Raw genomic sequence first — 21,604 nt, 5'->3', positions numbered from 1 at the left:
TACAAGCACCTGTTTTTCAGCAAGCAAGTAAGTCTCAAGAAGGGCATAAGGAGCTAGAAAACATGGTTTTACCAGAAAGAGAGCTCTCGCAGGCAAACAAGAAATGCCGATGGAGCAAGAAGAAGAAGGGGGGGGTTGGGGGGGGGGTGGCGGTGGGGGGGGTTGGTGGGGGGGGGCGGGGTGGTGGCGGTGGTGGGGGGTCTGAGAATTGTCCGTGGTAAGCTTAAATTGTAACTTGCTTACTCTTGCGATTGGATAAGAATGACTATAATACGGCAATGGTAGGAGTCACGAGAGGCTACAGGCAAATGTCAAGGTATCACTGTGTATGGTGCTTACTGCTTGTACTGTATGAAGATACTCAGCAAAGAAAACGATAGAATGCTTTGTAACTTGAACAGAAAGCGGCTCCCGGTATGCCTCCGAGCTGTAGCTGACAGCTGTAGGGCTGGCTCTGCATACCCACTCCCTGAAATGCTGTAACTTCGCCGATGCAAGAAACAGCTTTCAAGAGAGCCGCCTGAAGTGCAGACAGCCTCCGTGAGCCTTTCTCCTCTAGAGCTGTGCAAAGAAAGCGTGCACGCTACAGCGTGGCTGCGTGCAGCATGCACGAGCAAAAGCGGCCAAGTTCAGTGCCCTCGCTGGGCTTCCCTTTTGTGCGGACAACGTGAGGCGAAGAACGAAGCCGCAGAGCAGCGGGCTTGCGTGTGCAGTGCACCGAAGTTGCAGAAGTCCAGCAAGGGCTCGTTCACAAGCCGAGCCGGCTGAGGGCGTCCTCGCTTCTGCAAAAGGCAACGCGGAGCCCTAGCGCGTCACCGCACAGCGTGGAGATAGGCACTCTCCTAGTCCTTCAGCCTTGCAGAGTCCCTGCAGCTAGAGCTCAGCCAGGAGCAGGCGTCAAAGCAGAAGGCCTTCCTAAAGCACCCCTTGTCCAAGCAGCCTCCGGAAAGGGCGCGTCCCACTGCGGCTCTGCGCCTTTCTTCTAAGACAGACGCCCGGCTATGCTTTCGTGCTCGCAGCTGCCTTGGCAGCCTCCAGCAGTTGCTCTCATGGAGAACGAGCGAAGAGCTTCAGTTAAACGTCTCGCACACAGGAGAAAGGTGCCAGGACGACAGCACGTTCTTCCTCAGCCCTTCTCGTGGCCCGGATTGTGGTGCTGCCTTCAAAGCCGTGCACCTTGAAACACTCGTGCAGCAAGTGCTTCTCCCCTGGCCCACTTGGCTCAGCGAGAGCTACGTGGGCAGCGCGCACTCAGCGAAAGCCAAAGGGTGTCCTTGGAGCTCGAGCTTGTTGGAGAGGATGAAAGTTTGGGAAGAAAGTTTCACAGCTATGTAGGCTTGGCAGAAAGATGCGTGAATGTAGAAACTTAGCATGAGGTAGAAATGGAAGCACGTTTTGACAGAGAGCACAAGGTGTTTTGCTGAAACACCGATCGCTGAATAAGTGAGAAGGCAAAGGTTGGAGATTGCGTTGGAAGGAGATTTTTTCTATGCTTAGCACAACGGTATGTGACTACAGGTACAAGCACCTGTTTTTCAGCAAGCAAGTAAGTCTCAAGAAGGGCATAAGGAGCTAGAAAACATGGTTTTACCAGAAAGAGAGCTCTCGCAGGCAAACAAGAAATGCCGATGGAGCAAGAAGAAGAAGGGGGGGGTTGGGGGGGGGGTGGCGGTGGGGGGGGTTGGTGGGGGGGGGCGGGGTGGTGGCGGTGGTGGGGGGTCTGAGAATTGTCCGTGGTAAGCTTAAATTGTAACTTGCTTACTCTTGCGATTGGATAAGAATGACTATAATACGGCAATGGTAGGAGTCACGAGAGGCTACAGGCAAATGTCAAGGTATCACTGTGTATGGTGCTTACTGCTTGTACTGTATGAAGATACTCAGCAAAGAAAACGATAGAATGCTTTGTAACTTGAACAGAAAGCGGCTCCCGGTATGCCTCCGAGCTGTAGCTGACAGCTGTAGGGCTGGCTCTGCATACCCACTCCCTGAAATGCTGTAACTTCGCCGATGCAAGAAACAGCTTTCAAGAGAGCCGCCTGAAGTGCAGACAGCCTTCGTGAGCCTTTCTCCTCTAGAGCTGTGCAAAGAAAGCGTGCACGCTACAGCGTGGCTGCGTGCAGCATGCACGAGCAAAAGCGGCCAAGTTCAGTGCCCTCGCTGGGCTTCCCTTTTGTGCGGACAACGTGAGGCGAAGAACGAAGCCGCAGAGCAGCGGGCTTGCGTGTGCAGTGCACCGAAGTTGCAGAAGTCCAGCAAGGGCTCGTTCACAAGCCGAGCCGGCTGAGGGCGTCCTCGCTTCTGCAAAAGGCAACGCGGAGCCCTAGCGCGTCACCGCACAGCGTGGAGATAGGCACTCTCCTAGTCCTTCAGCCTTGCAGAGTCCCTGCAGCTAGAGCTCAGCCAGGAGCAGGCGTCAAAGCAGAAGGCCTTCCTAAAGCACCCCTTGTCCAAGCAGCCTCCGGAAAGGGCGCGTCCCACTGCGGCTCTGCGCCTTTCTTCTAAGACAGACGCCCGGCTATGCTTTCGTGCTCGCAGCTGCCTTGACAGCCTCCAGCAGTTGCTCTCATGGAGAACGAGCGAAGAGCTTCAGTTAAACGTCTCGCACACAGGAGAAAGGTGCCAGGACGACAGCACGTTCTTCCTCAGCCCTTCTCGTGGCCCGGATTGTGGTGCTGCCTTCAAAGCCGTGCACCTTGAAACACTCGTGCAGCAAGTGCTTCTCCCCTGGCCCACTTGGCTCAGCGAGAGCTACGTGGGCAGCGCGCACTCAGCGAAAGCCAAAGGGTGTCCTTGGAGCTCGAGCTTGTTGGAGAGGATGAAAGTTTGGGAAGAAAGTTTCACAGCTATGTAGGCTTGGCAGAAAGATGCGTGAATGTAGAAACTTAGCATGAGGTAGAAATGGAAGCACGTTTTGACAGAGAGCACAAGGTGTTTTGCTGAAACACCGATCGCTGAATAAGTGAGAAGGCAAAGGTTGGAGATTGCGTTGGAAGGAGATTTTTTCTATGCTTAGCACAACGGTATGTGACTACAGGTACAAGCACCTGTTTTTCAGCAAGCAAGTAAGTCTCAAGAAGGGCATAAGGAGCTAGAAAACATGGTTTTACCAGAAAGAGAGCTCTCGCAGGCAAACAAGAAATGCCGATGGAGCAAGAAGAAGAAGGGGGGGGTTGGGGGGGGGTGGCGGTGGGGGGGGTTGGTGGGGGGGGGCGGGGTGGTGGCGGTGGTGGGGGGTCTGAGAATTCTCCGTGGTAAGCTTAAATTGTAACTTGCTTACTCTTGCGATTGGATAAGAATGACTATAATACGGCAATGGTAGGAGTCACGAGAGGCTACAGGCAAATGTCAAGGTATCACTGTGTATGGTGCTTACTGCTTGTACTGTATGAAGATACTCAGCAAAGAAAACGATAGAATGCTTTGTAACTTGAACAGAAAGCGGCTCCCGGTATGCCTCCGAGCTGTAGCTGACAGCTGTAGGGCTGGCTCTGCATAGCCACTGCCTGAAATGCTGTAACTTCGCCGATGCAAGAAACAGCTTTCAAGAGAGCCGCCTGAAGTGCAGACAGCCTCCGTGAGCCTTTCTCCTCTAGAGCTGTGCAAAGAAAGCGTGCACGCTACAGCGTGGCTGCGTGCAGCATGCACGAGCAAAAGCGGCCAAGTTCAGTGCCCTCGCTGGGCTTCCCTTTTGTGCGGACAACGTGAGGCGAAGAACGAAGCCGCAGAGCAGCGGGCTTGCGTGTGCAGTGCACCGAAGTTGCAGAAGTCCAGCAAGGGCTCGTTCACAAGCCGAGCCGGCTGAGGGCGTCCTCGCTTCTGCAAAAGGCAACGCGGAGCCCTAGCGCGTCACCGCACAGCGTGGAGATAGGCACTCTCCTAGTCCTTCAGCCTTGCAGAGTCCCTGCAGCTAGAGCTCAGCCAGGAGCAGGCGTCAAAGCAGAAGGCCTTCCTAAAGCACCCCTTGTCCAAGCAGCCTCCGGAAAGGGCGCGTCCCACTGCGGCTCTGCGCCTTTCTTCTAAGACAGACGCCCGGCTATGCTTTCGTGCTCGCAGCTGCCTTGGCAGCCTCCAGCAGTTGCTCTCATGGAGAACGAGCGAAGAGCTTCAGTTAAACGTCTCGCACACAGGAGAAAGGTGCCAGGACGACAGCACGTTCTTCCTCAGCCCTTCTCGTGGCCCGGATTGTGGTGCTGCCTTCAAAGCCGTGCACCTTGAAACACTCGTGCAGCAAGTGCTTCTCCCCTGGCCCACTTGGCTCAGCGAGAGCTACGTGGGCAGCGCGCACTCAGCGAAAGCCAAAGGGTGTCCTTGGAGCTCGAGCTTGTTGGAGAGGATGAAAGTTTGGGAAGAAAGTTCCACAGCTATGTAGGCTTGGCAGAAAGATGCGTGAATGTAGAAACTTAGCATGAGGTAGAAATGGAAGCACGTTTTGACAGAGAGCACAAGGTGTTTTGCTGAAACACCGATCGCTGAATAAGTGAGAAGGCAAAGGTTGGAGATTGCGTTGGAAGGAGATTTTTTCTATGCTTAGCACAACGGTATGTGACTACAGGTACAAGCACCTGTTTTTCAGCAAGCAAGTAAGTCTCAAGAAGGGCATAAGGAGCTAGAAAACATGGTTTTACCAGAAAGAGAGCTCTCGCAGGCAAACAAGAAATGCCGATGGAGCAAGAAGAAGAAGGGGGGGGTTGGGGGGGGGGTGGCGGTGGGGGGGGTTGGTGGGGGGGGGCGGGGTGGTGGCGGTGGTGGGGGGTCTGAGAATTCTCCGTGGTAAGCTTAAATTGTAACTTGCTTACTCTTGCGATTGGATAAGAATGACTATAATACGGCAATGGTAGGAGTCACGAGAGGCTACAGGCAAATGTCAAGGTATCACTGTGTATGGTGCTTACTGCTTGTACTGTATGAAGATACTCAGCAAAGAAAACGATAGAATGCTTTGTAACTTGAACAGAAAGCGGCTCCCGGTATGCCTCCGAGCTGTAGCTGACAGCTGTAGGGCTGGCTCTGCATAGCCACTGCCTGAAATGCTGTAACTTCGCCGATGCAAGAAACAGCTTTCAAGAGAGCCGCCTGAAGTGCAGACAGCCTCCGTGAGCCTTTCTCCTCTAGAGCTGTGCAAAGAAAGCGTGCACGCTACAGCGTGGCTGCGTGCAGCATGCACGAGCAAAAGCGGCCAAGTTCAGTGCCCTCGCTGGGCTTCCCTTTTGTGCGGACAACGTGAGGCGAAGAACGAAGCCGCAGAGCAGCGGGCTTGCGTGTGCAGTGCACCGAAGTTGCAGAAGTCCAGCAAGGGCTCGTTCACAAGCCGAGCCGGCTGAGGGCGTCCTCGCTTCTGCAAAAGGCAACGCGGAGCCCTAGCGCGTCACCGCACAGCGTGGAGATAGGCACTCTCCTAGTCCTTCAGCCTTGCAGAGTCCCTGCAGCTAGAGCTCAGCCAGGAGCAGGCGTCAAAGCAGAAGGCCTTCCTAAAGCACCCCTTGTCCAAGCAGCCTCCGGAAAGGGCGCGTCCCACTGCGGCTCTGCGCCTTTCTTCTAAGACAGACGCCCGGCTATGCTTTCGTGCTCGCAGCTGCCTTGGCAGCCTCCAGCAGTTGCTCTCATGGAGAACGAGCGAAGAGCTTCAGTTAAACGTCTCGCACACAGGAGAAAGGTGCCAGGACGACAGCACGTTCTTCCTCAGCCCTTCTCGTGGCCCGGATTGTGGTGCTGCCTTCAAAGCCGTGCACCTTGAAACACTCGTGCAGCAAGTGCTTCTCCCCTGGCCCACTTGGCTCAGCGAGAGCTACGTGGGCAGCGCGCACTCAGCGAAAGCCAAAGGGTGTCCTTGGAGCTCGAGCTTGTTGGAGAGGATGAAAGTTTGGGAAGAAAGTTCCACAGCTATGTAGGCTTGGCAGAAAGATGCGTGAATGTAGAAACTTAGCATGAGGTAGAAATGGAAGCACGTTTTGACAGAGAGCACAAGGTGTTTTGCTGAAACACCGATCGCTGAATAAGTGAGAAGGCAAAGGTTGGAGATTGCGTTGGAAGGAGATTTTTTCTATGCTTAGCACAACGGTATGTGACTACAGGTACAAGCACCTGTTTTTCAGCAAGCAAGTAAGTCTCAAGAAGGGCATAAGGAGCTAGAAAACATGGTTTTACCAGAAAGAGAGCTCTCGCAGGCAAACAAGAAATGCCGATGGAGCAAGAAGAAGAAGGGGGGGGTTGGGGGGGGGGTGGCGGTGGGGGGGGTTGGTGGGGGGGGCGGGGTGGTGGCGGTGGTGGGGGGTCTGAGAATTGTCCGTGGTAAGCTTAAATTGTAACTTGCTTACTCTTGCGATTGGATAAGAATGACTATAATACGGCAATGGTAGGAGTCACGAGAGGCTACAGGCAAATGTCAAGGTATCACTGTGTATGGTGCTTACTGCTTGTACTGTATGAAGATACTCAGCAAAGAAAACGATAGAATGCTTTGTAACTTGAACAGAAAGCGGCTCCCGGTATGCCTCCGAGCTGTAGCTGACAGCTGTAGGGCTGGCTCTGCATACCCACTCCCTGAAATGCTGTAACTTCGCCGATGCAAGAAACAGCTTTCAAGAGAGCCGCCTGAAGTGCAGACAGCCTCCGTGAGCCTTTCTCCTCTAGAGCTGTGCAAAGAAAGCGTGCACGCTACAGCGTGGCTGCGTGCAGCATGCACGAGCAAAAGCGGCCAAGTTCAGTGCCCTCGCTGGGCTTCCCTTTTGTGCGGACAACGTGAGGCGAAGAACGAAGCCGCAGAGCAGCGGGCTTGCGTGTGCAGTGCACCGAAGTTGCAGAAGTCCAGCAAGGGCTCGTTCACAAGCCGAGCCGGCTGAGGGCGTCCTCGCTTCTGCAAAAGGCAACGCGGAGCCCTAGCGCGTCACCGCACAGCGTGGAGATAGGCACTCTCCTAGTCCTTCAGCCTTGCAGAGTCCCTGCAGCTAGAGCTCAGCCAGGAGCAGGCGTCAAAGCAGAAGGCCTTCCTAAAGCACCCCTTGTCCAAGCAGCCTCCGGAAAGGGCGCGTCCCACTGCGGCTCTGCGCCTTTCTTCTAAGACAGACGCCCGGCTATGCTTTCGTGCTCGCAGCTGCCTTGGCAGCCTCCAGCAGTTGCTCTCATGGAGAACGAGCGAAGAGCTTCAGTTAAACGTCTCGCACACAGGAGAAAGGTGCCAGGACGACAGCACGTTCTTCCTCAGCCCTTCTCGTGGCCCGGATTGTGGTGCTGCCTTCAAAGCCGTGCACCTTGAAACACTCGTGCAGCAAGTGCTTCTCCCCTGGCCCACTTGGCTCAGCGAGAGCTACGTGGGCAGCGCGCACTCAGCGAAAGCCAAAGGGTGTCCTTGGAGCTCGAGCTTGTTGGAGAGGATGAAAGTTTGGGAAGAAAGTTCCACAGCTATGTAGGCTTGGCAGAAAGATGCGTGAATGTAGAAACTTAGCATGAGGTAGAAATGGAAGCACGTTTTGACAGAGAGCACAAGGTGTTTTGCTGAAACACCGATCGCTGAATAAGTGAGAAGGCAAAGGTTGGAGATTGCGTTGGAAGGAGATTTTTTCTATGCTTAGCACAACGGTATGTGACTACAGGTACAAGCACCTGTTTTTCAGCAAGCAAGTAAGTCTCAAGAAGGGCATAAGGAGCTAGAAAACATGGTTTTACCAGAAAGAGAGCTCTCGCAGGCAAACAAGAAATGCCGATGGAGCAAGAAGAAGAAGGGGGGGGTTGGGGGGGGGGTGGCGGTGGGGGGGGTTGGTGGGGGGGGCGGGGTGGTGGCGGTGGTGGGGGGTCTGAGAATTGTCCGTGGTAAGCTTAAATTGTAACTTGCTTACTCTTGCGATTGGATAAGAATGACTATAATACGGCAATGGTAGGAGTCACGAGAGGCTACAGGCAAATGTCAAGGTATCACTGTGTATGGTGCTTACTGCTTGTACTGTATGAAGATACTCAGCAAAGAAAACGATAGAATGCTTTGTAACTTGAACAGAAAGCGGCTCCCGGTATGCCTCCGAGCTGTAGCTGACAGCTGTAGGGCTGGCTCTGCATAGCCACTGCCTGAAATGCTGTAACTTCGCCGATGCAAGAAACAGCTTTCAAGAGAGCCGCCTGAAGTGCAGACAGCCTCCGTGAGCCTTTCTCCTCTAGAGCTGTGCAAAGAAAGCGTGCACGCTACAGCGTGGCTGCGTGCAGCATGCACGAGCAAAAGCGGCCAAGTTCAGTGCCCTCGCTGGGCTTCCCTTTTGTGCGGACAACGTGAGGCGAAGAACGAAGCCGCAGAGCAGCGGGCTTGCGTGTGCAGTGCACCGAAGTTGCAGAAGTCCAGCAAGGGCTCGTTCACAAGCCGAGCCGGCTGAGGGCGTCCTCGCTTCTGCAAAAGGCAACGCGGAGCCCTAGCGCGTCACCGCACAGCGTGGAGATAGGCACTCTCCTAGTCCTTCAGCCTTGCAGAGTCCCTGCAGCTAGAGCTCAGCCAGGAGCAGGCGTCAAAGCAGAAGGCCTTCCTAAAGCACCCCTTGTCCAAGCAGCCTCCGGAAAGGGCGCGTCCCACTGCGGCTCTGCGCCTTTCTTCTAAGACAGACGCCCGGCTATGCTTTCGTGCTCGCAGCTGCCTTGGCAGCCTCCAGCAGTTGCTCTCATGGAGAACGAGCGAAGAGCTTCAGTTAAACGTCTCGCACACAGGAGAAAGGTGCCAGGACGACAGCACGTTCTTCCTCAGCCCTTCTCGTGGCCCGGATTGTGGTGCTGCCTTCAAAGCCGTGCACCTTGAAACACTCGTGCAGCAAGTGCTTCTCCCCTGGCCCACTTGGCTCAGCGAGAGCTACGTGGGCAGCGCGCACTCAGCGAAAGCCAAAGGGTGTCCTTGGAGCTCGAGCTTGTTGGAGAGGATGAAAGTTTGGGAAGAAAGTTCCACAGCTATGTAGGCTTGGCAGAAAGATGCGTGAATGTAGAAACTTAGCATGAGGTAGAAATGGAAGCACGTTTTGACAGAGAGCACAAGGTGTTTTGCTGAAACACCGATCGCTGAATAAGTGAGAAGGCAAAGGTTGGAGATTGCGTTGGAAGGAGATTTTTTCTATGCTTAGCACAACGGTATGTGACTACAGGTACAAGCACCTGTTTTTCAGCAAGCAAGTAAGTCTCAAGAAGGGCATAAGGAGCTAGAAAACATGGTTTTACCAGAAAGAGAGCTCTCGCAGGCAAACAAGAAATGCCGATGGAGCAAGAAGAAGAAGGGGGGGGTTGGGGGGGGGGTGGCGGTGGGGGGGGTTGGTGGGGGGGGGCGGGGTGGTGGCGGTGGTGGGGGGTCTGAGAATTCTCCGTGGTAAGCTTAAATTGTAACTTGCTTACTCTTGCGATTGGATAAGAATGACTATAATACGGCAATGGTAGGAGTCACGAGAGGCTACAGGCAAATGTCAAGGTATCACTGTGTATGGTGCTTACTGCTTGTACTGTATGAAGATACTCAGCAAAGAAAACGATAGAATGCTTTGTAACTTGAACAGAAAGCGGCTCCCGGTATGCCTCCGAGCTGTAGCTGACAGCTGTAGGGCTGGCTCTGCATACCCACTCCCTGAAATGCTGTAACTTCGCCGATGCAAGAAACAGCTTTCAAGAGAGCCGCCTGAAGTGCAGACAGCCTCCGTGAGCCTTTCTCCTCTAGAGCTGTGCAAAGAAAGCGTGCACGCTACAGCGTGGCTGCGTGCAGCATGCACGAGCAAAAGCGGCCAAGTTCAGTGCCCTCGCTGGGCTTCCCTTTTGTGCGGACAACGTGAGGCGAAGAACGAAGCCGCAGAGCAGCGGGCTTGCGTGTGCAGTGCACCGAAGTTGCAGAAGTCCAGCAAGGGCTCGTTCACAAGCCGAGCCGGCTGAGGGCGTCCTCGCTTCTGCAAAAGGCAACGCGGAGCCCTAGCGCGTCACCGCACAGCGTGGAGATAGGCACTCTCCTAGTCCTTCAGCCTTGCAGAGTCCCTGCAGCTAGAGCTCAGCCAGGAGCAGGCGTCAAAGCAGAAGGCCTTCCTAAAGCACCCCTTGTCCAAGCAGCCTCCGGAAAGGGCGCGTCCCACTGCGGCTCTGCGCCTTTCTTCTAAGACAGACGCCCGGCTATGCTTTCGTGCTCGCAGCTGCCTTGGCAGCCTCCAGCAGTTGCTCTCATGGAGAACGAGCGAAGAGCTTCAGTTAAACGTCTCGCACACAGGAGAAAGGTGCCAGGACGACAGCACGTTCTTCCTCAGCCCTTCTCGTGGCCCGGATTGTGGTGCTGCCTTCAAAGCCGTGCACCTTGAAACACTCGTGCAGCAAGTGCTTCTCCCCTGGCCCACTTGGCTCAGCGAGAGCTACGTGGGCAGCGCGCACTCAGCGAAAGCCAAAGGGTGTCCTTGGAGCTCGAGCTTGTTGGAGAGGATGAAAGTTTGGGAAGAAAGTTCCACAGCTATGTAGGCTTGGCAGAAAGATGCGTGAATGTAGAAACTTAGCATGAGGTAGAAATGGAAGCACGTTTTGACAGAGAGCACAAGGTGTTTTGCTGAAACACCGATCGCTGAATAAGTGAGAAGGCAAAGGTTGGAGATTGCGTTGGAAGGAGATTTTTTCTATGCTTAGCACAACGGTATGTGACTACAGGTACAAGCACCTGTTTTTCAGCAAGCAAGTAAGTCTCAAGAAGGGCATAAGGAGCTAGAAAACATGGTTTTACCAGAAAGAGAGCTCTCGCAGGCAAACAAGAAATGCCGATGGAGCAAGAAGAAGAAGGGGGGGGTTGGGGGGGGGGTGGCGGTGGGGGGGGTTGGTGGGGGGGGCGGGGTGGTGGCGGTGGTGGGGGGTCTGAGAATTGTCCGTGGTAAGCTTAAATTGTAACTTGCTTACTCTTGCGATTGGATAAGAATGACTATAATACGGCAATGGTAGGAGTCACGAGAGGCTACAGGCAAATGTCAAGGTATCACTGTGTATGGTGCTTACTGCTTGTACTGTATGAAGATACTCAGCAAAGAAAACGATAGAATGCTTTGTAACTTGAACAGAAAGCGGCTCCCGGTATGCCTCCGAGCTGTAGCTGACAGCTGTAGGGCTGGCTCTGCATAGCCACTGCCTGAAATGCTGTAACTTCGCCGATGCAAGAAACAGCTTTCAAGAGAGCCGCCTGAAGTGCAGACAGCCTCCGTGAGCCTTTCTCCTCTAGAGCTGTGCAAAGAAAGCGTGCACGCTACAGCGTGGCTGCGTGCAGCATGCACGAGCAAAAGCGGCCAAGTTCAGTGCCCTCGCTGGGCTTCCCTTTTGTGCGGACAACGTGAGGCGAAGAACGAAGCCGCAGAGCAGCGGGCTTGCGTGTGCAGTGCACCGAAGTTGCAGAAGTCCAGCAAGGGCTCGTTCACAAGCCGAGCCGGCTGAGGGCGTCCTCGCTTCTGCAAAAGGCAACGCGGAGCCCTAGCGCGTCACCGCACAGCGTGGAGATAGGCACTCTCCTAGTCCTTCAGCCTTGCAGAGTCCCTGCAGCTAGAGCTCAGCCAGGAGCAGGCGTCAAAGCAGAAGGCCTTCCTAAAGCACCCCTTGTCCAAGCAGCCTCCGGAAAGGGCGCGTCCCACTGCGGCTCTGCGCCTTTCTTCTAAGACAGACGCCCGGCTATGCTTTCGTGCTCGCAGCTGCCTTGGCAGCCTCCAGCAGTTGCTCTCATGGAGAACGAGCGAAGAGCTTCAGTTAAACGTCTCGCACACAGGAGAAAGGTGCCAGGACGACAGCACGTTCTTCCTCAGCCCTTCTCGTGGCCCGGATTGTGGTGCTGCCTTCAAAGCCGTGCACCTTGAAACACTCGTGCAGCAAGTGCTTCTCCCCTGGCCCACTTGGCTCAGCGAGAGCTACGTGGGCAGCGCGCACTCAGCGAAAGCCAAAGGGTGTCCTTGGAGCTCGAGCTTGTTGGAGAGGATGAAAGTTTGGGAAGAAAGTTTCACAGCTATGTAGGCTTGGCAGAAAGATGCGTGAATGTAGAAACTTAGCATGAGGTAGAAATGGAAGCACGTTTTGACAGAGAGCACAAGGTGTTTTGCTGAAACACCGATCGCTGAATAAGTGAGAAGGCAAAGGTTGGAGATTGCGTTGGAAGGAGATTTTTTCTATGCTTAGCACAACGGTATGTGACTACAGGTACAAGCACCTGTTTTTCAGCAAGCAAGTAAGTCTCAAGAAGGGCATAAGGAGCTAGAAAACATGGTTTTACCAGAAAGAGAGCTCTCGCAGGCAAACAAGAAATGCCGATGGAGCAAGAAGAAGAAGGGGGGGGTTGGGGGGGGGGTGGCGGTGGGGGGGGTTGGTGGGGGGGGGCGGGGTGGTGGCGGTGGTGGGGGGTCTGAGAATTGTCCGTGGTAAGCTTAAATTGTAACTTGCTTACTCTTGCGATTGGATAAGAATGACTATAATACGGCAATGGTAGGAGTCACGAGAGGCTACAGGCAAATGTCAAGGTATCACTGTGTATGGTGCTTACTGCTTGTACTGTATGAAGATACTCAGCAAAGAAAACGATAGAATGCTTTGTAACTTGAACAGAAAGCGGCTCCCGGTATGCCTCCGAGCTGTAGCTGACAGCTGTAGGGCTGGCTCTGCATACCCACTCCCTGAAATGCTGTAACTTCGCCGATGCAAGAAACAGCTTTCAAGAGAGCCGCCTGAAGTGCAGACAGCCTCCGTGAGCCTTTCTCCTCTAGAGCTGTGCAAAGAAAGCGTGCACGCTACAGCGTGGCTGCGTGCAGCATGCACGAGCAAAAGCGGCCAAGTTCAGTGCCCTCGCTGGGCTTCCCTTTTGTGCGGACAACGTGAGGCGAAGAACGAAGCCGCAGAGCAGCGGGCTTGCGTGTGCAGTGCACCGAAGTTGCAGAAGTCCAGCAAGGGCTCGTTCACAAGCCGAGCCGGCTGAGGGCGTCCTCGCTTCTGCAAAAGGCAACGCGGAGCCCTAGCGCGTCACCGCACAGCGTGGAGATAGGCACTCTCCTAGTCCTTCAGCCTTGCAGAGTCCCTGCAGCTAGAGCTCAGCCAGGAGCAGGCGTCAAAGCAGAAGGCCTTCCTAAAGCACCCCTTGTCCAAGCAGCCTCCGGAAAGGGCGCGTCCCACTGCGGCTCTGCGCCTTTCTTCTAAGACAGACGCCCGGCTATGCTTTCGTGCTCGCAGCTGCCTTGGCAGCCTCCAGCAGTTGCTCTCATGGAGAACGAGCGAAGAGCTTCAGTTAAACGTCTCGCACACAGGAGAAAGGTGCCAGGACGACAGCACGTTCTTCCTCAGCCCTTCTCGTGGCCCGGATTGTGGTGCTGCCTTCAAAGCCGTGCACCTTGAAACACTCGTGCAGCAAGTGCTTCTCCCCTGGCCCACTTGGCTCAGCGAGAGCTACGTGGGCAGCGCGCACTCAGCGAAAGCCAAAGGGTGTCCTTGGAGCTCGAGCTTGTTGGAGAGGATGAAAGTTTGGGAAGAAAGTTCCACAGCTATGTAGGCTTGGCAGAAAGATGCGTGAATGTAGAAACTTAGCATGAGGTAGAAATGGAAGCACGTTTTGACAGAGAGCACAAGGTGTTTTGCTGAAACACCGATCGCTGAATAAGTGAGAAGGCAAAGGTTGGAGATTGCGTTGGAAGGAGATTTTTTCTATGCTTAGCACAACGGTATGTGACTACAGGTACAAGCACCTGTTTTTCAGCAAGCAAGTAAGTCTCAAGAAGGGCATAAGGAGCTAGAAAACATGGTTTTACCAGAAAGAGAGCTCTCGCAGGCAAACAAGAAATGCCGATGGAGCAAGAAGAAGAAGGGGGGGGTTGGGGGGGGGGTGGCGGTGGGGGGGGTTGGTGGGGGGGGCGGGGTGGTGGCGGTGGTGGGGGGTCTGAGAATTGTCCGTGGTAAGCTTAAATTGTAACTTGCTTACTCTTGCGATTGGATAAGAATGACTATAATACGGCAATGGTAGGAGTCACGAGAGGCTACAGGCAAATGTCAAGGTATCACTGTGTATGGTGCTTACTGCTTGTACTGTATGAAGATACTCAGCAAAGAAAACGATAGAATGCTTTGTAACTTGAACAGAAAGCGGCTCCCGGTATGCCTCCGAGCTGTAGCTGACAGCTGTAGGGCTGGCTCTGCATACCCACTCCCTGAAATGCTGTAACTTCGCCGATGCAAGAAACAGCTTTCAAGAGAGCCGCCTGAAGTGCAGACAGCCTCCGTGAGCCTTTCTCCTCTAGAGCTGTGCAAAGAAAGCGTGCACGCTACAGCGTGGCTGCGTGCAGCATGCACGAGCAAAAGCGGCCAAGTTCAGTGCCCTCGCTGGGCTTCCCTTTTGTGCGGACAACGTGAGGCGAAGAACGAAGCCGCAGAGCAGCGGGCTTGCGTGTGCAGTGCACCGAAGTTGCAGAAGTCCAGCAAGGGCTCGTTCACAAGCCGAGCCGGCTGAGGGCGTCCTCGCTTCTGCAAAAGGCAACGCGGAGCCCTAGCGCGTCACCGCACAGCGTGGAGATAGGCACTCTCCTAGTCCTTCAGCCTTGCAGAGTCCCTGCAGCTAGAGCTCAGCCAGGAGCAGGCGTCAAAGCAGAAGGCCTTCCTAAAGCACCCCTTGTCCAAGCAGCCTCCGGAAAGGGCGCGTCCCACTGCGGCTCTGCGCCTTTCTTCTAAGACAGACGCCCGGCTATGCTTTCGTGCTCGCAGCTGCCTTGGCAGCCTCCAGCAGTTGCTCTCATGGAGAACGAGCGAAGAGCTTCAGTTAAACGTCTCGCACACAGGAGAAAGGTGCCAGGACGACAGCACGTTCTTCCTCAGCCCTTCTCGTGGCCCGGATTGTGGTGCTGCCTTCAAAGCCGTGCACCTTGAAACACTCGTGCAGCAAGTGCTTCTCCCCTGGCCCACTTGGCTCAGCGAGAGCTACGTGGGCAGCGCGCACTCAGCGAAAGCCAAAGGGTGTCCTTGGAGCTCGAGCTTGTTGGAGAGGATGAAAGTTTGGGAAGAAAGTTCCACAGCTATGTAGGCTTGGCAGAAAGATGCGTGAATGTAGAAACTTAGCATGAGGTAGAAATGGAAGCACGTTTTGACAGAGAGCACAAGGTGTTTTGCTGAAACACCGATCGCTGAATAAGTGAGAAGGCAAAGGTTGGAGATTGCGTTGGAAGGAGATTTTTTCTATGCTTAGCACAACGGTATGTGACTACAGGTACAAGCACCTGTTTTTCAGCAAGCAAGTAAGTCTCAAGAAGGGCATAAGGAGCTAGAAAACATGGTTTTACCAGAAAGAGAGCTCTCGCAGGCAAACAAGAAATGCCGATGGAGCAAGAAGAAGAAGGGGGGGGTTGGGGGGGGGGTGGCGGTGGGGGGGGTTGGTGGGGGGGGCGGGGTGGTGGCGGTGGTGGGGGGTCTGAGAATTGTCCGTGGTAAGCTTAAATTGTAACTTGCTTACTCTTGCGATTGGATAAGAATGACTATAATACGGCAATGGTAGGAGTCACGAGAGGCTACAGGCAAATGTCAAGGTATCACTGTGTATGGTGCTTACTGCTTGTACTGTATGAAGATACTCAGCAAAGAAAACGATAGAATGCTTTGTAACTTGAACAGAAAGCGGCTCCCGGTATGCCTCCGAGCTGTAGCTGACAGCTGTAGGGCTGGCTCTGCATACCCACTCCCTGAAATGCTGTAACTTCGCCGATGCAAGAAACAGCTTTCAAGAGAGCCGCCTGAAGTGCAGACAGCCTCCGTGAGCCTTTCTCCTCTAGAGCTGTGCAAAGAAAGCGTGCACGCTACAGCGTGGCTGCGTGCAGCATGCACGAGCAAAAGCGGCCAAGTTCAGTGCCCTCGCTGGGCTTCCCTTTTGTGCGGACAACGTGAGGCGAAGAACGAAGCCGCAGAGCAGCGGGCTTGCGTGTGCAGTGCACCGAAGTTGCAGAAGTCCAGCAAGGGCTCGTTCACAAGCCGAGCCGGCTGAGGGCGTCCTCGCTTCTGCAAAAGGCAACGCGGAGCCCTAGCGCGTCACCGCACAGCGTGGAGATAGGCACTCTCCTAGTCCTTCAGCCTTGCAGAGTCCCTGCAGCTAGAGCTCAGCCAGGAGCAGGCGTCAAAGCAGAAGGCCTTCCTAAAGCACCCCTTGTCCAAGCAGCCTCCGGAAAGGGCGCGTCCCACTGCGGCTCTGCGCCTTTCTTCTAAGACAGACGCCCGGCTATGCTTTCGTGCTCGCAGCTGCCTTGGCAGCCTCCAGCAGTTGCTCTCATGGAGAACGAGCGAAGAGCTTCAGTTAAACGTCTCGCACACAGGAGAAAGGTGCCAGGACGACAGCACGTTCTTCCTCAGCCCTTCTCGTGGCCCGGATTGTGGTGCTGCCTTCAAAGCCGTGCACCTTGAAACACTCGTGCAGCAAGTGCTTCTCCCCTGGCCCACTTGGCTCAGCGAGAGCTACGTGGGCAGCGCGCACTCAGCGAAAGCCAAAGGGTGTCCTTGGAGCTCGAGCTTGTTGGAGAGGATGAAAGTTTGGGAAGAAAGTTCCACAGCTATGTAGGCTTGGCAGAAAGATGCGTGAATGTAGAAACTTAGCATGAGGTAGAAATGGAAGCACGTTTTGACAGAGAGCACAAGGTGTTTTGCTGAAACACCGATCGCTGAATAAGTGAGAAGGCAAAGGTTGGAGATTGCGTTGGAAGGAGATTTTTTCTATGCTTAGCACAACGGTATGTGACTACAGGTACAAGCACCTGTTTTTCAGCAAGCAAGTAAGTCTCAAGAAGGGCATAAGGAGCTAGAAAACATGGTTTTACCAGAAAGAGAGCTCTCGCAGGCAAACAAGAAATGCCGATGGAGCAAGAAGAAGAAGGGGGGGGTTGGGGGGGGGGTGGCGGTGGGGGGGGTTGGTGGGGGGGGGCGGGGTGGTGGCGGTGGTGGGGGGTCTGAGAATTCTCCGTGGTAAGCTTAAATTGTAACTTGCTTACTCTTGCGATTGGATAAGAATGACTATAATACGGCAATGGTAGGAGTCACGAGAGGCTACAGGCAAATGTCAAGGTATCACTGTGTATGGTGCTTACTGCTTGTACTGTATGAAGATACTCAGCAAAGAAAACGATAGAATGCTTTGTAACTTGAACAGAAAGCGGCTCCCGGTATGCCTCCGAGCTGTAGCTGACAGCTGTAGGGCTGGCTCTGCATACCCACTCCCTGAAATGCTGTAACTTCGCCGATGCAAGAAACAGCTTTCAAGAGAGCCGCCTGAAGTGCAGACAGCCTCCGTGAGCCTTTCTCCTCTAGAGCTGTGCAAAGAAAGCGTGCACGCTACAGCGTGGCTGCGTGCAGCATGCACGAGCAAAAGCGGCCAAGTTCAGTGCCCTCGCTGGGCTTCCCTTTTGTGCGGACAACGTGAGGCGAAGAACGAAGCCGCAGAGCAGCGGGCTTGCGTGTGCAGTGCACCGAAGTTGCAGAAGTCCAGCAAGGGCTCGTTCACAAGCCGAGCCGGCTGAGGGCGTCCTCGCTTCTGCAAAAGGCAACGCGGAGCCCTAGCGCGTCACCGCACAGCGTGGAGATAGGCACTCTCCTAGTCCTTCAGCCTTGCAGAGTCCCTGCAGCTAGAGCTCAGCCAGGAGCAGGCGTCAAAGCAGAAGGCCTTCCTAAAGCACCCCTTGTCCAAGCAGCCTCCGGAAAGGGCGCGTCCCACTGCGGCTCTGCGCCTTTCTTCTAAGACAGACGCCCGGCTATGCTTTCGTGCTCGCAGCTGCCTTGGCAGCCTCCAGCAGTTGCTCTCATGGAGAACGAGCGAAGAGCTTCAGTTAAACGTCTCGCACACAGGAGAAAGGTGCCAGGACGACAGCACGTTCTTCCTCAGCCCTTCTCGTGGCCCGGATTGTGGTGCTGCCTTCAAAGCCGTGCACCTTGAAACACTCGTGCAGCAAGTGCTTCTCCCCTGGCCCACTTGGCTCAGCGAGAGCTACGTGGGCAGCGCGCACTCAGCGAAAGCCAAAGGGTGTCCTTGGAGCTCGAGCTTGTTGGAGAGGATGAAAGTTTGGGAAGAAAGTTCCACAGCTATGTAGGCTTGGCAGAAAGATGCGTGAATGTAGAAACTTAGCATGAGGTAGAAATGGAAGCACGTTTTGACAGAGAGCACAAGGTGTTTTGCTGAAACACCGATCGCTGAATAAGTGAGAAGGCAAAGGTTGGAGATTGCGTTGGAAGGAGATTTTTTCTATGCTTAGCACAACGGTATGTGACTACAGGTACAAGCACCTGTTTTTCAGCAAGCAAGTAAGTCTCAAGAAGGGCATAAGGAGCTAGAAAACATGGTTTTACCAGAAAGAGAGCTCTCGCAGGCAAACAAGAAATGCCGATGGAGCAAGAAGAAGAAGGGGGGGGTTGGGGGGGGGTGGCGGTGGGGGGGGTTGGGGGGGGGGGCGGGGTGGTGGCGGTGGTGGGGGGTCTGAGAATTGTCCGTGGTAAGCTTAAATTGTAACTTGCTTACTCTTGCGATTGGATAAGAATGACTATAATACGGCAATGGTAGGAGTCACGAGAGGCTACAGGCAAATGTCAAGGTATCACTGTGTATGGTGCTTACTGCTTGTACTGTATGAAGATACTCAGCAAAGAAAACGATAGAATGCTTTGTAACTTGAACAGAAAGCGGCTCCCGGTATGCCTCCGAGCTGTAGCTGACAGCTGTAGGGCTGGCTCTGCATAGCCACTGCCTGAAATGCTGTAACTTCGCCGATGCAAGAAACAGCTTTCAAGAGAGCCGCCTGAAGTGCAGACAGCCTTCGTGAGCCTTTCTCCTCTAGAGCTGTGCAAAGAAAGCGTGCACGCTACAGCGTGGCTGCGTGCAGCATGCACGAGCAAAAGCGGCCAAGTTCAGTGCCCTCGCTGGGCTTCCCTTTTGTGCGGACAACGTGAGGCGAAGAACGAAGCCGCAGAGCAGCGGGCTTGCGTGTGCAGTGCACCGAAGTTGCAGAAGTCCAGCAAGGGCTCGTTCACAAGCCGAGCCGGCTGAGGGCGTCCTCGCTTCTGCAAAAGGCAACGCGGAGCCCTAGCGCGTCACCGCACAGCGTGGAGATAGGCACTCTCCTAGTCCTTCAGCCTTGCAGAGTCCCTGCAGCTAGAGCTCAGCCAGGAGCAGGCGTCAAAGCAGAAGGCCTTCCTAAAGCACCCCTTGTCCAAGCAGCCTCCGGAAAGGGCGCGTCCCACTGCGGCTCTGCGCCTTTCTTCTAAGACAGACGCCCGGCTATGCTTTCGTGCTCGCAGCTGCCTTGGCAGCCTCCAGCAGTTGCTCTCATGGAGAACGAGCGAAGAGCTTCAGTTAAACGTCTCGCACACAGGAGAAAGGTGCCAGGACGACAGCACGTTCTTCCTCAGCCCTTCTCGTGGCCCGGATTGTGGTGCTGCCTTCAAAGCCGTGCACCTTGAAACACTCGTGCAGCAAGTGCTTCTCCCCTGGCCCACTTGGCTCAGCGAGAGCTACGTGGGCAGCGCGCACTCAGCGAAAGCCAAAGGGTGTCCTTGGAGCTCGAGCTTGTTGGAGAGGATGAAAGTTTGGGAAGAAAGTTCCACAGCTATGTAGGCTTGGCAGAAAGATGCGTGAATGTAGAAACTTAGCATGAGGTAGAAATGGAAGCACGTTTTGACAGAGAGCACAAGGTGTTTTGCTGAAACACCGATCGCTGAATAAGTGAGAAGGCAAAGGTTGGAGATTGCGTTGGAAGGAGATTTTTTCTATGCTTAGCACAACGGTATGTGACTACAGGTACAAGCACCTGTTTTTCAGCAAGCAAGTAAGTCTCAAGAAGGGCATAAGGAGCTAGAAAACATGGTTTTACCAGAAAGAGAGCTCTCGCAGGCAAACAAGAAATGCCGATGGAGCAAGAAGAAGAAGGGGGGGGTTGGGGGGGGGGTGGCGGTGGGGGGGGTTGGTGGGGGGGGGCGGGGTGGTGGCGGTGGTGGGGGGTCTGAGAATTCTCCGTGGTAAGCTTAAATTGTAACTTGCTTACTCTTGCGATTGGATAAGAATGACTATAATACGGCAATGGTAGGAGTCACGAGAGGCTACAGGCAAATGTCAAGGTATCACTGTGTATGGTGCTTACTGCTTGTACTGTATGAAGATACTCAGCAAAGAAAACGATAGAATGCTTTGTAACTTGAACAGAAAGCGGCTCCCGGTATGCCTCCGAGCTGTAGCTGACAGCTGTAGGGCTGGCTCTGCATACCCACTCCCTGAAATGCTGTAACTTCGCCGATGCAAGAAACAGCTTTCAAGAGAGCCGCCTGAAGTGCAGACAGCCTCCGTGAGCCTTTCTCCTCTAGAGCTGTGCAAAGAAAGCGTGCACGCTACAGCGTGGCTGCGTGCAGCATGCACGAGCAAAAGCGGCCAAGTTCAGTGCCCTCGCTGGGCTTCCCTTTTGTGCGGACAACGTGAGGCGAAGAACGAAGCCGCAGAGCAGCGGGCTTGCGTGTGCAGTGCACCGAAGTTGCAGAAGTCCAGCAAGGGCTCGTTCACAAGCCGAGCCGGCTGAGGGCGTCCTCGCTTCTGCAAAAGGCAACGCGGAGCCCTAGCGCGTCACCGCACAGTGTGGAGATAGGCACTCTCCTAGTCCTTCAGCCTTGCAGAGTCCCTGCAGCTAGAGCTCAGCCAGGAGCAGGCGTCAAAGCAGAAGGCCTTCCTAAAGCACCCCTTGTCCAAGCAGCCTCCGGAAAGGGCGCGTCCCACTGCGGCTCTGCGCCTTTCTTCTAAGACAGACGCCCGGCTATGCTTTCGTGCTCGCAGCTGCCTTGGCAGCCTCCAGCAGTTGCTCTCATGGAGAACGAGCGAAGAGCTTCAGTTAAACGTCTCGCACACAGGAGAAAGGTGCCAGGACGACAGCACGTTCTTCCTCAGCCCTTCTCGTGGCCCGGATTGTGGTGCTGCCTTCAAAGCCGTGCACCTTGAAACACTCGTGCAGCAAGTGCTTCTCCCCTGGCCCACTTGGCTCAGCGAGAGCTACGTGGGCAGCGCGCACTCAGCGAAAGCCAAAGGGTGTCCTTGGAGCTCGAGCTTGTTGGAGAGGATGAAAGTTTGGGAAGAAAGTTCCACAGCTATGTAGGCTTGGCAGAAAGATGCGTGAATGTAGAAACTTAGCATGAGGTAGAAATGGAAGCACGTTTTGACAGAGAGCACAAGGTGTTTTGCTGAAACACCGATCGCTGAATAAGTGAGAAGGCAAAGGTTGGAGATTGCGTTGGAAGGAGATTTTTTCTATGCTTAGCACAACGGTATGTGACTACAGGTACAAGCACCTGTTTTTCAGCAAGCAAGTAAGTCTCAAGAAGGGCATAAGGAGCTAGAAAACATGGTTTTACCAGAAAGAGAGCTCTCGCAGGCAAACAAGAAATGCCGATGGAGCAAGAAGAAGAAGGGGGGGGTTGGGGGGGGGGTGGCGGTGGGGGGGGTTGGTGGGGGGGGCGGGGTGGTGGCGGTGGTGGGGGGTCTGAGAATTCTCCGTGGTAAGCTTAAATTGTAACTTGCTTACTCTTGCGATTGGATAAGAATGACTATAATACGGCAATGGTAGGAGTCACGAGAGGCTACAGGCAAATGTCAAGGTATCACTGTGTATGGTGCTTACTGCTTGTA

The sequence above is a fragment of the Coloeus monedula genome (genome assembly GCF_965178545.1).
Source record: "Coloeus monedula genome assembly, chromosome: 5".
NCBI lineage: Eukaryota > Metazoa > Chordata > Aves > Passeriformes > Corvidae > Coloeus > Coloeus monedula.
The sequence above is the reverse complement of the archived record's forward strand: the minus strand, read 5'-3'. Positions refer to the sequence as shown.